This window comes from Sturnus vulgaris, chromosome 26 (assembly GCF_052056855.1).
Source record: "Sturnus vulgaris isolate bStuVul1 chromosome 26, bStuVul1.hap1, whole genome shotgun sequence".
Taxonomy (NCBI): Eukaryota; Metazoa; Chordata; class Aves; order Passeriformes; family Sturnidae; genus Sturnus; species Sturnus vulgaris.
The window spans coordinates 3,978,430-3,991,440 of NC_142268.1; the positions used below are offsets into that span (position 1 = coordinate 3,978,430).

General features: G+C 58.3%; 2 protein-coding genes across 2 annotated transcripts in view; both read left to right on the forward strand.

Moving 5' to 3' along the window:
* LINGO3 (leucine rich repeat and Ig domain containing 3) overlaps window positions 1-13,011 on the forward strand; it is a 26,375-nt gene continuing 13,364 nt past the window's right edge. Inside the window, exons 1-2 of the mRNA XM_014884402.2 lie at window positions 1-38; window positions 11,515-11,618. The gene's annotated coding sequence lies outside the window, so the exon portion shown is untranslated. The remainder of the gene's footprint in view (window positions 39-11,514; window positions 11,619-13,011) is intronic.
* PEAK3 (PEAK family member 3) overlaps window positions 11,514-13,011 on the forward strand; it is a 22,266-nt gene continuing 20,768 nt past the window's right edge. Inside the window, exon 1 of the mRNA XM_088179199.1 lies at window positions 11,514-11,618. The gene's annotated coding sequence lies outside the window, so the exon portion shown is untranslated. The remainder of the gene's footprint in view (window positions 11,619-13,011) is intronic.

Consider the following 13,011-nt stretch of genomic DNA (forward strand, 5'->3'; position numbering starts at 1 on the left):
AGGAGCAAGAGGAGAACTCCAAGGAGGAATGGGCAATGGTGAGTGCTGGCCCCATGCGGGATGGGGGGGCTGCCGGGGGGCTCCAGCTCATTTTCCCGTGAGCCTGGCATCTCCCTGGCACTGCTGCAAGGGACAGTGGAGCCCAGTGCGGGGGCACAAACACGGGAGCCCTGGTTGGGCTGGGGGCTGCGCTCATTCCTGGGGTCACAGCTCAGTTTGTGCCCTGATTACCCAAATTTCCCATGGGATGGCGGGGACATGGCTGTCCTCATCCACGACCACCTCCACCTTCAGTGCAGAGGGCAGCTCAGGGTGAGGTGGACCCCAGACCCTGTCCTGGGGCAGGCAGGGTGGCAGGTGGGCACCTGCGGGTGCTGGCATGGAGGGAGCCCAGGCACGGTGGTCGGGGGTACCCCATGGTGCTGGCATGGAGTTGGGAACCTCAGGGAGGGCACTCCGAGTCTTGGACACCCCAGGCTGCCCGGGGGACCCCCTCCCCTTTGCTCACGGCTGCGCAGGGAGGAGACCCCCGTGCCCTTCCCCGCGTTCCTCCGGGGCCGTGCCGGTTCTCCGCCCGGAGCCGCGCATCGCCCCCGACCCCGTCCCTCCCCCGGCCGGGCGGGGGGCTCGGGGGGCGGCTCCGCTCTCGGCCCGCTCGGCTGGAGAGGCGCTGCCGCCGCCGCCGCGCCGCCCCCGGGGACGGGCCGGGGCCGGGCCGGGGTCCGTCCGGAGCCGCCGCCGCGCCGCCCCCGGGGCTGCGGCTCTGCCCGCGCCGCCGCCGCCGCCGCACCATGGGCAGCCCCGCAGCGGCAGCCGAGCGGTGAGTGCGGGGTCCCGGGGCCGGGGGGGTCGTGCCGGGCCGCACACGTGGCGCCGGGGGGCGGCCGCCGAGCCCCCGCCGCTCCTGGGGACTCGCAGCCTCCCTGCATCCCTCCCTCCATCCCTCCCTCCATCCATCCCTCCTTCTCCTCCTCTCCGGCTGCGCCCACCGCCCGCGGCCGCCAGGCCCCTCCGCAGCCCCGGCTGTGCCCGGGGAGGGGGCTCGGCACGGCGGGCAGCGCTGGTGCCCCCGGGCAGGGTCGCGCCGGGGATGCCGGTGGTGCCCAGCCCCTGCTCCGCTCCATCCCCGGGGGTCCGGTACCCGCAGTGCCCCCCCCCCCGCCTCGCAGCCCCTTTCCCCGGCACAGCCCCGCGGGTCCGAGCATCGCCGGCAGTCGGGAAAGCTTTTCCCATCTCCTCTCGTTCGTGTTTCCCCCCGGGCGCTGCTGCAGGTCCTCACTCCTCGCCACCCCAGGGCCCTTCCTGCCTCTTCCCCGAGCTTCCCGGATTTTAGGCGGATTCTCCTGTCGAAAATTCCGAGGGTTGGTTTAGCCGCGGATGTTACCGGGTTGTGTTTCTCGGGGAAATGGAGCAGGCAGCAAGCACAGCGTTCCTGGCTCCTACTGCCGTGCTGGAATAGCAGCCTTTGCCTCTTCCCACTCTCCCTCCAGTGTACTTTTGTGCCAGTTCCTTAATCCACTTGCGAAGTGGATTTGAGCTAAAACCTGACAAAAGGTGCTCCAATTCCCGCGGCGTTCGCACAGGCAGCAGTTGCAGAGGAGCAGCTGCTTTTTCTATTCCTGCCCAGCCTTACCCTGAGACGAGGTTTTTGGGAAGGAGAAAAGAGCAACCAGGAAGGGAGGGGATGGCAGCAGAAGGCAGAGTGCCTGTGAAATAGATGGAGAGTGGAGCCGTGCCTGCAGCCTGGCAGCACCCAGAGCACCAAGGCAGCCCTCGGGAGTGAGGAGCACTGGAACCAGAGCGGCTGGAGCGGGAAGTGACCGGGATTGGGGATCTTTGGTAACCTGGGGAACACCAGCCTGGGCCTAGCAGAGCTCCTGGCTGCTGCTTGGTTTTGTGGGTGGTCTCTCACCCTGGCTGGGGATGTGCAGCCTGCAGGATGGAGACCCCAAAACCCAGCCCTAGTGCAGGGGTATCACCAGGGTAAAAGCTTCATCCAGTCAGGGAAAGTTCCTACAAACCTCTCAATCAAAACACGAGGCATTGAAACCAAAAAGCCCTCCAGGAGCAGAGCTGTCCAGCAATGATATGGTTTTGTGTGGGTTAAAATTCAAAATGCAGGTGTTGAACCCTGCAATAATCCTTTGAGAAGTGCAGGGCCCTTGTGGTTGCTCTGCCCCCAAAGCTCCATCACCTCTTGCAGGTTGGATAAAATCAGGGCACCCCAGGGCATGGCAGAGAACGTGGTGCACGTCCTTTAAATGGGAGAATAATTGAGGGTGAGTTGGGGAGCTGCCAGTTGGGCAGCCTGGGATTGATCTGGTTTAATTTTGCACTGTTTTTATCACTGATGTTTCTGTAGCACTCGTGGAGGGGAGGCAGCGGAGCTGCTGCCTCTTGCTGCTGGAGGACTGGTGGAGCCAGCTGGGTTCTGGCCAGCTTGGAGAGGGGACTTTTGGTCCACCCAGGATTTCTTATGGTTTTCACATTGCAAAAACCCTACAGCCTTTCCCAAAACGCTTGGGTTGTGGGCTGAGCTTGGGGGAAGATGCTCTCCAATGCCCAGCCTGCAAAACAGCTGGAGGAGCATCCCGTGAGCAGAGAGCAGGAGGCAAAACAGCTTCAGGAAAGAGTTGGCTTCAAAATCAGTCGATTTTGCTTTTATCCTGCCCTGTTGGAGGAGGGAGCAGGAGGAACAGGGGCTGGGTTGTGTTTCTCCTGTCTGGGGCATCAATGCCAAGGGTGGGACGTGGCTGTGCTGGGCAGAGCTGGGACAGAGAGCTGGGCAGAGCTGGGACACACCCCAGGCACGGCTGGGTCCTGCCAGACTCAGCCTTTCTGGAGGGATGCACTTTTGCTGATCTCCAGCTGAAGATAGCAGGGCCGGGGGCTTTTTTCCTATTTTGTAGTGTTTAGAGCTCAGGAATGTCTGCTTTTATTAGCTGTGCTAATTCTGCCTCACCAGAGAACTCATCCCTGGCTCCAAGGCCCAAACCTAATCCCTGCTCTTCCCTCCTGGGCCCAAATTAAACACTGGACTCACAGCCCAGCGGCACAGCCAGGCTCAGCACTGGCTGCCCTCAGCATTTAAAGGTTTTCAATCCATGTGTTTGGGATGGATTTTTCCCAACTCCTGGCTGTCGGATCACTCCTGTTTCCCCCCCCCCAGCATCCCAGCAGGGAGCAGGTGGCTCCTGTTCTCTCCATGAGGAGCCAGAGCTGCCATAAGGCAGGAGGAGTTGGGCTGCTCCAGCAGCTCAGAGCTGCGTTCACATCCCTGGGATAGGAGAGAGGTGTTGGAAGCCCTGGGAATAACGCCGGGAATGTGGAGCACGTGGCCGGGTGTGCTGTGCGTGGGCAGCGGCGATTCCCGTGCTGGGAATCGTGGGCAGCCCGGGTGGGACACCTGTCACCAGCAACATCTCCCCACGTCCCCAGTCCCACAGCTCCAAGGGAAGGAGGTGGGAGCCAAGTGAGGCCATCCTGGGCTTGTCCCCAGTGGCACTGATTCGCCACGAGGCTCCAAAATCCTTCTGTGTGCATCTCGTGCCTCAGTTTCCCTGGTGTACATGGCTGTGGTGTGGAGGCCTGGATTTGGAGGGTGGCACAGTCCCTCAGGCAGCCAAACTGCTGCTGCCTGTGTGTGGCTGTGGAGCAGTGATGGGACTGGCTGAGCAGGCAGGGGGAGCATCACGGAGCATCCTCACGATGTCTGTGGTCCATGGGGCTGCAGGGAGGAGGGAAGGTGCTGCCTGAACCCAAAGGCCCCACTCTGTGAGTCCTGGAAAAGCCCCAAAACAAAGAGGCGAGGGCAGAAATGTTCAGAGCAGAGATGTGAGAGGAGATGAAAAGCAATAAATCCCACGAGAATGCTTGGAAAAGCTGCCAAGAGCCACAGTGGCTGTGGAAGGGAAATGGATTGGGCTTTGGGCACCCTCAGCTGACTCTTCTGTTGTGAAGTTTTTGTAGGGTTTACCTTCAAGGACAAAGCAGCTGCTTCCACAAGGTTTGGCCCAGGGGTTGTGGGACCAGGGATGCTGGAGTGGGACAGGCTGGGCCGAGCCTTGCTCAGCCATTGGCAATGGAATGTGCTGGATTCTCCTTCGGATCCCATTGAAGCTGTGGTGTTTTGGGGCTGGAACCCCCCGAGGTGGGGGCTGAGGCTGGGCAGGATGGGGGTGGCAGAGTGGAGAATTAGCCCTGGTGGTGGGAGAGCAGAGCCCACCCCAGGCCCGGGCAGGGGCTGCCATTCCCTCTTTCCCAGGTAAAATGGGCAAGCTGAGGACAGCACCAAATTCACCCCAGAACAACCAAACAGCAGAGATTTGGATGGAGAATTTGGGCAAACAGAAACAGCTTTACCAGGGATGGGTTAAAAACAAAGCATGGAGGGTCTGGGCTGTGATCCCCAGGCTGCTGTGGTGCCTTGGCATCCACATGGGCACCCCAAGGCTGGGATCCAGCCCGGCAGCAGAGGCAGGATCCATCTCCCTGAGCGTGCCCTCCTCCTTCCTCTGCCTCAGCCCAGCTCTTCCCTTGCTTCCCTGCCTTCCTCCCCCTGAATTTTTCATGCCACCACGAGCTCAGCTGCCACTTGCAGCCCCATCCATCAGGAGGGTTTGGTTTTCAAAGCTGTCCCAGCTCTGCCCAGCTCAGATCTGGAGCGCCAGAGCTCCTTGTTCAGCTCCCGATGTGCCAACCAAAATAGCAGCGGCCACATACTGGAGTGGAGAGGAACAAGTGTTACTGGGAATTAAAATGACAGATCTCAGCATCAAGGTCTCCGAGGGTTTGTGCTTTATTAAGCAACAGTGAGTTCATGGGAAAGGACTTTGACTCAGAGCACCGGTTGTGTCTACAAGAAGAGAGAACCAGGGACTATATTTAGGCTCGGGCTGTGATGGGGAGACAGGGCCAGGCATGAGGGAGGGGAGCTGGGCATCCTCAGCTCCTGGGGAGGAGCCCTGGCCCTGCAGGGCAGAGGGGAGAGCAGGAGGTGGGTACAGCTCAGCTTTGGGATCGTGGATTCACCAATGGTTTGGGTTGGAAGGGACCTTAAAACTCATCCAGTGCCACCCCTGCCATGGCAGCGACACCTTCCACTGTCCCAGGCTGCTCCAATCCCAGCCTGGCCTGGGGCACTGCCAGGGATCCAGGGGCAGCCACAGCTGCTCTGGGCACCCTGTGCCAGGGCACCCTCCCAGGGAAGGTGCTGCAGAGGAACAACCCCAGTGCTGGGGGACAGGAGGGCTGGAGGGTTCCCCTCCCTGTGCAAGGGCCTGCTTGGGGGTCCTGCACCCACATCAGCCATGGCCAGGGGTGTGGGGAGTGGCTGGGAGGGCTCCTCTGAGCAGGATTCACCCTGCCTGGGGCTTGTAGAGCATCTGCTGGGTTCAGAGAAAAGAGGGGACCACGACCCTGCTGTGTGGTCCTCACGTGGCTCCCTCTCCCTTAAATGTGGTTTCCTGCTGATGGGGGTGATTTAACAGATCAATGTTTTCTCTCCTTGCTTCAGGGTCTGCCTCTTCCCACCGCCCCCTCCTATTAAAAATTCATTGTTTCTCCCAGATACCGTTGCTAGAGGGAGACAGGGAGAAATAATGCAAGTTCTTGGAAAGGAGAAGAGAAAATATTCAGTGGGAAGGGAATTCAGGAAAAATTTAAACCAAATATTGTCCCTCTCTGCCTCTTGTTGCCCTTGGGTGCATTTGAGCCCAAGCTCTGTCCCTGTCACGGCACAGGACCCTGATGTTCCCAGAGAGTTGTGTGGGAACTGGGGGGACTTTGGGTGGTGGGGACAGTCCTGCTGCTGCCAGGGAGGAGGAGAAGCCCCTGCTGGCTTCAGAGCTGGGAGTGTGGGACATCGTGGCTGTGCCACGCAACAAATCCCAGCAGGCACGGGAGGGAAGCAGGAGCAGGAACAGCGACCTGCAGTGGGGGATGCTCCTGATCTCCAACTCAATTCCCATCCAGAAAGCTCCCCCAAAGCTCTGATTGCTTTTCCTGCTCAGTGTGGCCACTGTTTCGGTCCAGGAGGATGAGGGCGTTCATCTATAAACTGAAATAGCCAGGAGGGTGTCGATGGCTGCTCTGTGGGATCAGCTCCCCTGGCTGGAGCCATGGCTGTGACAGGAGCTGCTGGGCCAGGTGCCACCAGTGGGGATGGAGCATGAACTGAGGGGGATTCAGGCTTTTTTCCATCCTCTGAAGCCTCCTGAGCACAGTCCTCACAGTGCTCCTCACAGCAGCAGCAGCAGAGGTTTGCAGGGCAGGGAAGCTCAAGGGGCTCTCCCTGAGCATCCAAACTCTCTCAGCCACATCTCCAGGGTGGAATATCTCAGTGTAGGGGGTTTGATTTGCCAATTTCCATATATTCCTTTCCTGCTGTGAGAGGGGATTAGGAGCAAAAGCAAGGCAGGCTTAAAACTTAAAGGGCATAAAGAAAACTTTTATAAACAACATAAAGGAAGGTGAGCAGATTGTTTTCCCTCAGGAAGAGTGGAAGGAATCATTTCCAAGCCCTTCTCAGTGGTGCAGCCAGAGGAGCAAACCACGAGGGTGCTTGGTGCTTCTGGCCTCCTTTTCCAGAGGGTCACCCAGGCTGACCTTCCCGTGCTCAGGACAGCTGGACACCAACCCTTCCATATTGGCACAAGGAGCTATTTTGTGTTTTTCCATTTAAATCTCATTTGAAGGCAAGTCCATCTGGTTCCTGCCGTGCTGCCAGAGGAAAAAGGGCTGTTCTTGGGTCAGTTTTCCACAGGGAGACCCCAGAGAGGCAGCACGGCCCCGGACCTGTGCCTGGTGGTGGGCTGGGGCAGGACCCTGTAATTGAACATTAATTAGGGATGGAAAAGGAGCAGAACCCTGCAATTGCAAATGGAAGGTGGAGTGACATAAGTGAGAGAGAAACTGTGACCTTTTTCCATAAGCAGGAATATTAACCAAGTGTGACTAATGGAGGGGGGGGGAGATAATCCTGCCTTCCTTAGTCCTTATTCCTGGGCATGATGAGGAGTAGGAGCCTGGGGCTGCTCCCAGGGAAGTGCAGTGGGTGATGCCAACATCCCTGCCAGCCATGCCCAGTGCTCTGGAAGTCATTCCAGCAGTTATTCTGGAGGTTGGGCCCTCCACATTTCAGGAACTGGTTTCTCCTCTTACCTTCAGGGTCACTTTTACATCCAGCCCCAGCCTTGTGGCAAAGCAATTCCCATCGGGAGTGTCCTGATGGGATTTGGCACCACTGCCTTCCCCTGCCTTGCTCAGCCTGCAGCAACATCTGCAAACCTCTGGAAATCCAGGGCCAGGTTGTTGCTGTTGCAGTGACAAATGGGGCTGTGATCTGCTGGGTCAGGCTCATCCAGCACCAGACAATGCTGCCGGGTTTTTGGCGTTTTTTTCCTGCCCCGAGCTTCTTTCTGGCTCAGGCTGTTGCTGCCCCTGAGTTCATGCTGGGCAGAGCTGTCCCTGTGCAGGGATCACTCCATGGCCTGGGGCCCTGTCCCTGCTGCCTCAGTCCTGGCTCAGCTGTCTCCACCTCAGTGACTTTCCCAAGACTCTAAGAAACAGATCTTCTTTCCTCTGTTTCATTTTTAACAGCTCTGCCTCATTTCTCCCTCCATTTGTCTCCCTGGGATCATTTCTGGCTGTGCCCCTAAAGCTGGGAGATGCTGTGTCCCTGCTGTGCTGCTGTGGAGTTGAATTTTTCCTCCTTGCTTGAGCATTTTCCAAATTTTCCCATTTACTTTTGCAGAAAGAAACTCTTTGGGGGCCTGTCACTGAGACAGGATTTCAAATGAGCAGCGTGTGACACCTCCCCGTGGTAATGTGTCATTTTTGTTGTTCATATTTCAATAACTAAAGGTCAGCTGGAAGCTCAGCTGGCTGGGAAATCTGACATTAATTACACTAATGAGCAAAAGTCTGGCTTAATGCTCCTGGATACCAAGGCTGTGTGACACCAGCTGGATTTTGGGCACTATCAGGTGTCCTGGGGTCCATGGAATGATAAAATCCCAGAATATCCTGAGCTGGATCCCTCAGGGATGATGAGTGCAGCCCCTGTCCCTGCACAGACCCCCCAAACAATCCCACCCTGAGCATCCCTGAGAGCGCTGTCCAAACGCTCCTGGAGCTCTGGCAGCCTTGGGGCCGGGACCATTCCCTGGGGAGCCTGGGCAGTGCCCAGCACCCTCGGGGGGAAGAACCTTTCCCTGAGCTCCATGCCAAGCCCTGGCACAGCTCCAGCCCTTCCTGGGCTCCTGGCCCTGGCCCAGAGCAGAGCTCAGCCCCTGCCCCTCTGCCTCCCCTCGGGAGGAGCTGCAGCCCCCGAGGAGTCTCCCCTCAGTCTCCTCTGCTCCAGCTGAACGAGCCGAGTGCCCTCAGCTGCTCCTCAGAGCTTCCCCAGCTCCGTGTCCCTCCTTTGGACACTCTCCAACACCTCTGGCTCCTTCTGATCTTGTGGTGCCCAAGGTGCCCCCAGCACTGGAGGTGAGGCTGCCCCACTGCAGAGCAGAGTGGGACAATCCCTCCCTGGGCCTGGTGCCCCTCAGGACACGGTGGCCCTTTGGGCTGCCAGGACACAGTGGTGACTCAGATCCAACTTGCCACCGACCAGGACCCCCAGGTCCCTTTCTGCAGTGCTCTGAGATGAGCCAGATTTGCTGCCATGCATGGAAGGGTTGCTCTGCACAGCCCAAGGGATGCTCCTGCCTTACAAGAGCTCAACTTGGGCACCTTGGTGTGGTTCTCTGGAGGTTTCTGCTGATTTCCAGGACTCTTGGGTCCTGTTTGGCCTTTGGATTTGCTGCGGAATTTCTTTGTTCAAGGGGAACTTGTGTGCAGAACTGGAAGCTCCTTGATGGAGAAGCAGGTCCTGTGTGGCACCCAGGGAGAGGAGAATCCTCTCCTGGCTCCTCCTGGTTCCTGGAGTAGCCCAGAAAAGAGTTCAAATCCAAGTTTGGAGTAAAACACAAAGCACAGGAGCAGGAAGTGACAACAGCCCTGGTGGCACAAACACACACAGGGCCAGGGAGCTGTGCTGGTGTCACCACGTGGGACCAAAGGAGGCTTTAGCCACTTCACCCACGTGCTGGTGTGTCCCCTTTCACAAGGATTAAAATGTATTTGCAGACAAAACCCCCAGAGGTAACCTGAGACAGAGGTTGCTAAGTGACCCGGGAGCTGCCAAAAACAAATGCCAAGACATCAGCTGAGCCCCTGCTCATTCCCAGGGCTGGGAAAAAGGGGCTCACCTGACAAGCCAAGCCCAGGTGGTTTCTGAGTGAGCTTAAATCCCATTTCTGATGCCCAGGCAGGGCTGGGAGTGAAGCCTTTCAGGGAGGGCAGGAGAGGCTGCTCAGTGCCAGGAGCTGAGCACCTTTGGGCTGACTGCAGTAAATACGTGGCTGTGTCCAGCCTGCTGGAATTGGATTGAAATTTTACCTTCTCCATCCCCGGGGCTGGAGCCTGGCCATGGGGAGCAGCAGCTGAGCTGTTGTGGTTGGGATTAACCCTTGGATGGCGATGGCTCCGTTGCTGCTGGAATATTTGAGTGTGTGAGTCCCACACGTGGTGCTGCAGGTGAACCAAACCCACTTCCCTCCCAGTTATCCCATCTCCCAGGACTGGAGCAGCACCAGGGATCCACAGCAGATCTGTGTACATCAGCCCCTGTCCCTCAGAGCACACACACTGCATCTCCTGGAGACAAATTCCTTGTGGGATTGCACCAGCTGCAGTTGCTGGAGGTGCCACAAGCTCCTCCCTGCAGGTGCTGAGGGCAGGCTCAGGTGTTTCTGGGTCGTTTTTGCATCTCAGGGCTTGGTTTGGATCATTCTTGCTTTTATTTCAGGTGCTGGGTCGGAGTTACTCCCACACGTGTGTGCTGCAGGGCAGGTTCCTGAGGAGATGGATCCTGCTGTGCTCCTGGGCTTTTCCATCCTGCCAGCCCTGAGCTGTCCTTGTTGTCCAAGCCCTTCCTCCTGGAGGGTCTGGTGCATCCCCTGGCTCCAGCAGGAACCTCTGGCGTGCCCAGGGCAGGAGATTTCTGTTGCTGTGGGGGTTTAGTGCTGTTCTTTTACTGGGGAGCATCTCTGACTGAGTTCCCTGCATCCCACATGGGATTTGCATCCCTGCCACCCAGGGACTGACGGGGTGAAGGGCTCAGTGTATCCCACTGACACTGGGACCTTCTGGGAGCTGGGATTGTGGGTTCCTGCCATTCCAGGGAGAAGAATGGTTCTCTCAGGCAGAGCAGACAATGGGAACGTGGTCTGGAGTGGGGAATGGGCTGGGATTGCTGGGCACTGGTTGGAGTCCTGCAGCCTCACAGGTGAGCAGGAGTGTGGAACCCTCAGCACTGTCCCTGCACGGCTGAGCCCAAACCTGCAGGTTTGAAGGGAATCCCTCTGGCTTCAGCTTTGGGCTGGTGCTGCTTTCCTGGAGGAATTTTAGCCTTTCCAGAGCGCTGGGCACTGTCAGTTCTGTGGGAACCCCAGAAGGGAGGATTTACCCATCCACAAGCAGCTTGTGGACACCACTGGGGTTTGGAGAGCTCCATCCTGCCGGGATTCTTGGCTCCGGGATGTGCCAGGGGTGTGGTCCCTGTGCCCCCGGGGCCATCTGCTGCTGCAGAGCCGGCTCCTCTTCCCCAGCAAATCCCTGCCGTGGAAACCTCCTTCACCTAAGGCTCCCCAAGCCTCTCCCAGCAGGAGTTAACTCCCCTGGTTGCTGCTGCCCACCCAAACCTCACCTTCCAGCCCTGAGCGAGGTCTGGAGCAGGCACAGAGCTGAGCTGAGCTGCAGCTGCAGCGTCTCTGCGTGGGTGTCACTGAGCAGGACCCGAGCCGGGGACATTTGAGGGCTGTTAACCAGGATTTCTGCACAAAAGGAGCTATTTAAATTCCCCCTTTCTTTGCAACAGGCAAATTAAGCTTGAGCCAGAGAGTTCAAAGCAATTCAGTCAAACCACAGCAAATCATTTGTTCAGCATTTGCTGCATCAGTGCTGGGAGCATCTCCCGACCCCCCCAGTCCCCTAAAATGCCCAAAGGACACGGGACTGGGAGTCCGGGCAGTGACAATTCTGCTTGCACGTTTGGATGAAATCTCTGCAGATTCGAGGCCTCCTGGGCTGTGGGCACTCACTGGGTGGGTTCATTCCCCTCCTGCATTCCCTGCAGGATTCCCAAAGGGCAGGGCCGTGTCTTCCCTGCTCCACCCAGAGCTACGCACGGCAGGGCTGGGCTCCGACACTCTCCTGGTGGGGAGAGGATCCTTCAGGGCACAAAGTGTGACGTAATTTTATATTTTTATATATGTTTATATAGATAAAACCAGGCAAGCTGCAATGGTGAGGTCACACATCTGGCTGGAGCAGCACTGAGGATGCTCCCCCTCTCTGGGAAGTGCCTGGGTGCCACATCCCTGGGCTTTGGAGGAGTTTATTTGGGATTTCTGCTGCGGACACTGGGGGAAGGTGACTGACAGGGGTCTCCTTGTGCTTTCTGTGCAGAGGAGCCGAGGCTGGCTGTGCTGGACACTTCACCTCATGAACATTCCCAGGCTCCAATGCCTCAGCAGATCCCAATGTCGGAGCAGCCCTGGACCTGCAGAACGGTGAGAACTCCCTGGGCTCCAGTGGGATTGGGGATTGTGCACTGGGACACTCAAAATCCAGCTCATTTTTACCTCATGGCCATCCCTGCTTGGTGGCATTAGCCCCCTCCTTGTCCCCACCTCCTTGTGCAGCAGGAGCACTGGGCCAGACAGTTGTCCTGTGGTCCAGCTGGGAGATCTCCAGCCTGTTGTCACCACCCCAGAACGAGCAAGAAGTCGCTCTGGTGGAGCTGGGATGTGAAGCTCTGAGGTGCTGAGCTCGGCTACTTGCTCAGGGTTGGTGGCAGGCAGCAGTGGGGCCCCAGCAGGGACCCCAGCCTTGGCCACTGTTGGCCCCTCAGCCTTGGCTGTGCCAGGATCCCTGTGCAGCATCAGTTTGAGGGGCAGTGGTTTGGGGTTTGGATGGATTTCCTGAGATTTGGGAGTGCATCAGCTGGGAGAGGAGCTCTGGAGGCTTTGCCCCTGCTCTGCTGTCCAGATGCTGGACAGGGAGTGAAGCCACAAGGCCCTGCTGTCCCCTTTCCCTGCCACCACGGAGATTTCTGATTTTGGGATCGTCTTGGGGCTGCACACGGGAAAGGAGCTGCTGTCCTGGTGCCCCAGCTGATGCCCTGAAGCCGCAGATCTGGGGACTGACGCCAGCATGTCTCGCTCCAAATGTCACCACTGCCATCCTGCAGCCCGGGGGAGTTCTGGGGATGGCACAGCTGGACCCCCCCGGGCTCTGCTGGGCCCCTCTGGAATCTGGGCAGCGAGGCAGGAGGGTCTCAGCAGGGCTGGGGTGAACCCCCCTGTCCCCCTCCCCTCTCCAGGATTATTTCAGGCACTTGGTCCCAGTCCCGCTCCCGTCTGGCGCCACAGGGATGGATTGGGATGTCAGGAGCCATTTCACCCCTGTAATGGCATTTTGCTCTCGCTGCTCCCATGATCATAATTGGGATGGCAATAAAATCTCCGATGAAGCAGCAGCTGTAGACAGGTCTTTAAAAATGCACTCAGCCAGGGACTGATGCTGAGCAGAGCTGGGAGCAGGAGGGAAAGCTGTCACTGTGCTCCTCCTGGCTGGAATTCCCACTCCAAGCAGGGCAGGGGCTCCACCTCTGCCCCGTGCCCCCCCTGCCCCCGCAGAGCTTTGCTCCCAGAGCTCGGAGCTGCTTCCTGCAGAGCTGAGCAGTCCTGCTGGGCCCGGGCTGTTTTCCAGCCACAGCTGCCTGTCCCTGCTGGCCTTGGAGCAGGCAGCTGTCCATCAGTCTGGCCTGTCAGTCTGCTCCTCTGCACACATGTCCAGCAGTCTAGTTGGATTAAAGCCTCTGGAATGATGGATCTCCCTGCCAAGGTGCAGAGATTGGCTGGCAGCAGCCAGAACTCCGAGCTCCGTCTCCAGAGGGAAGCT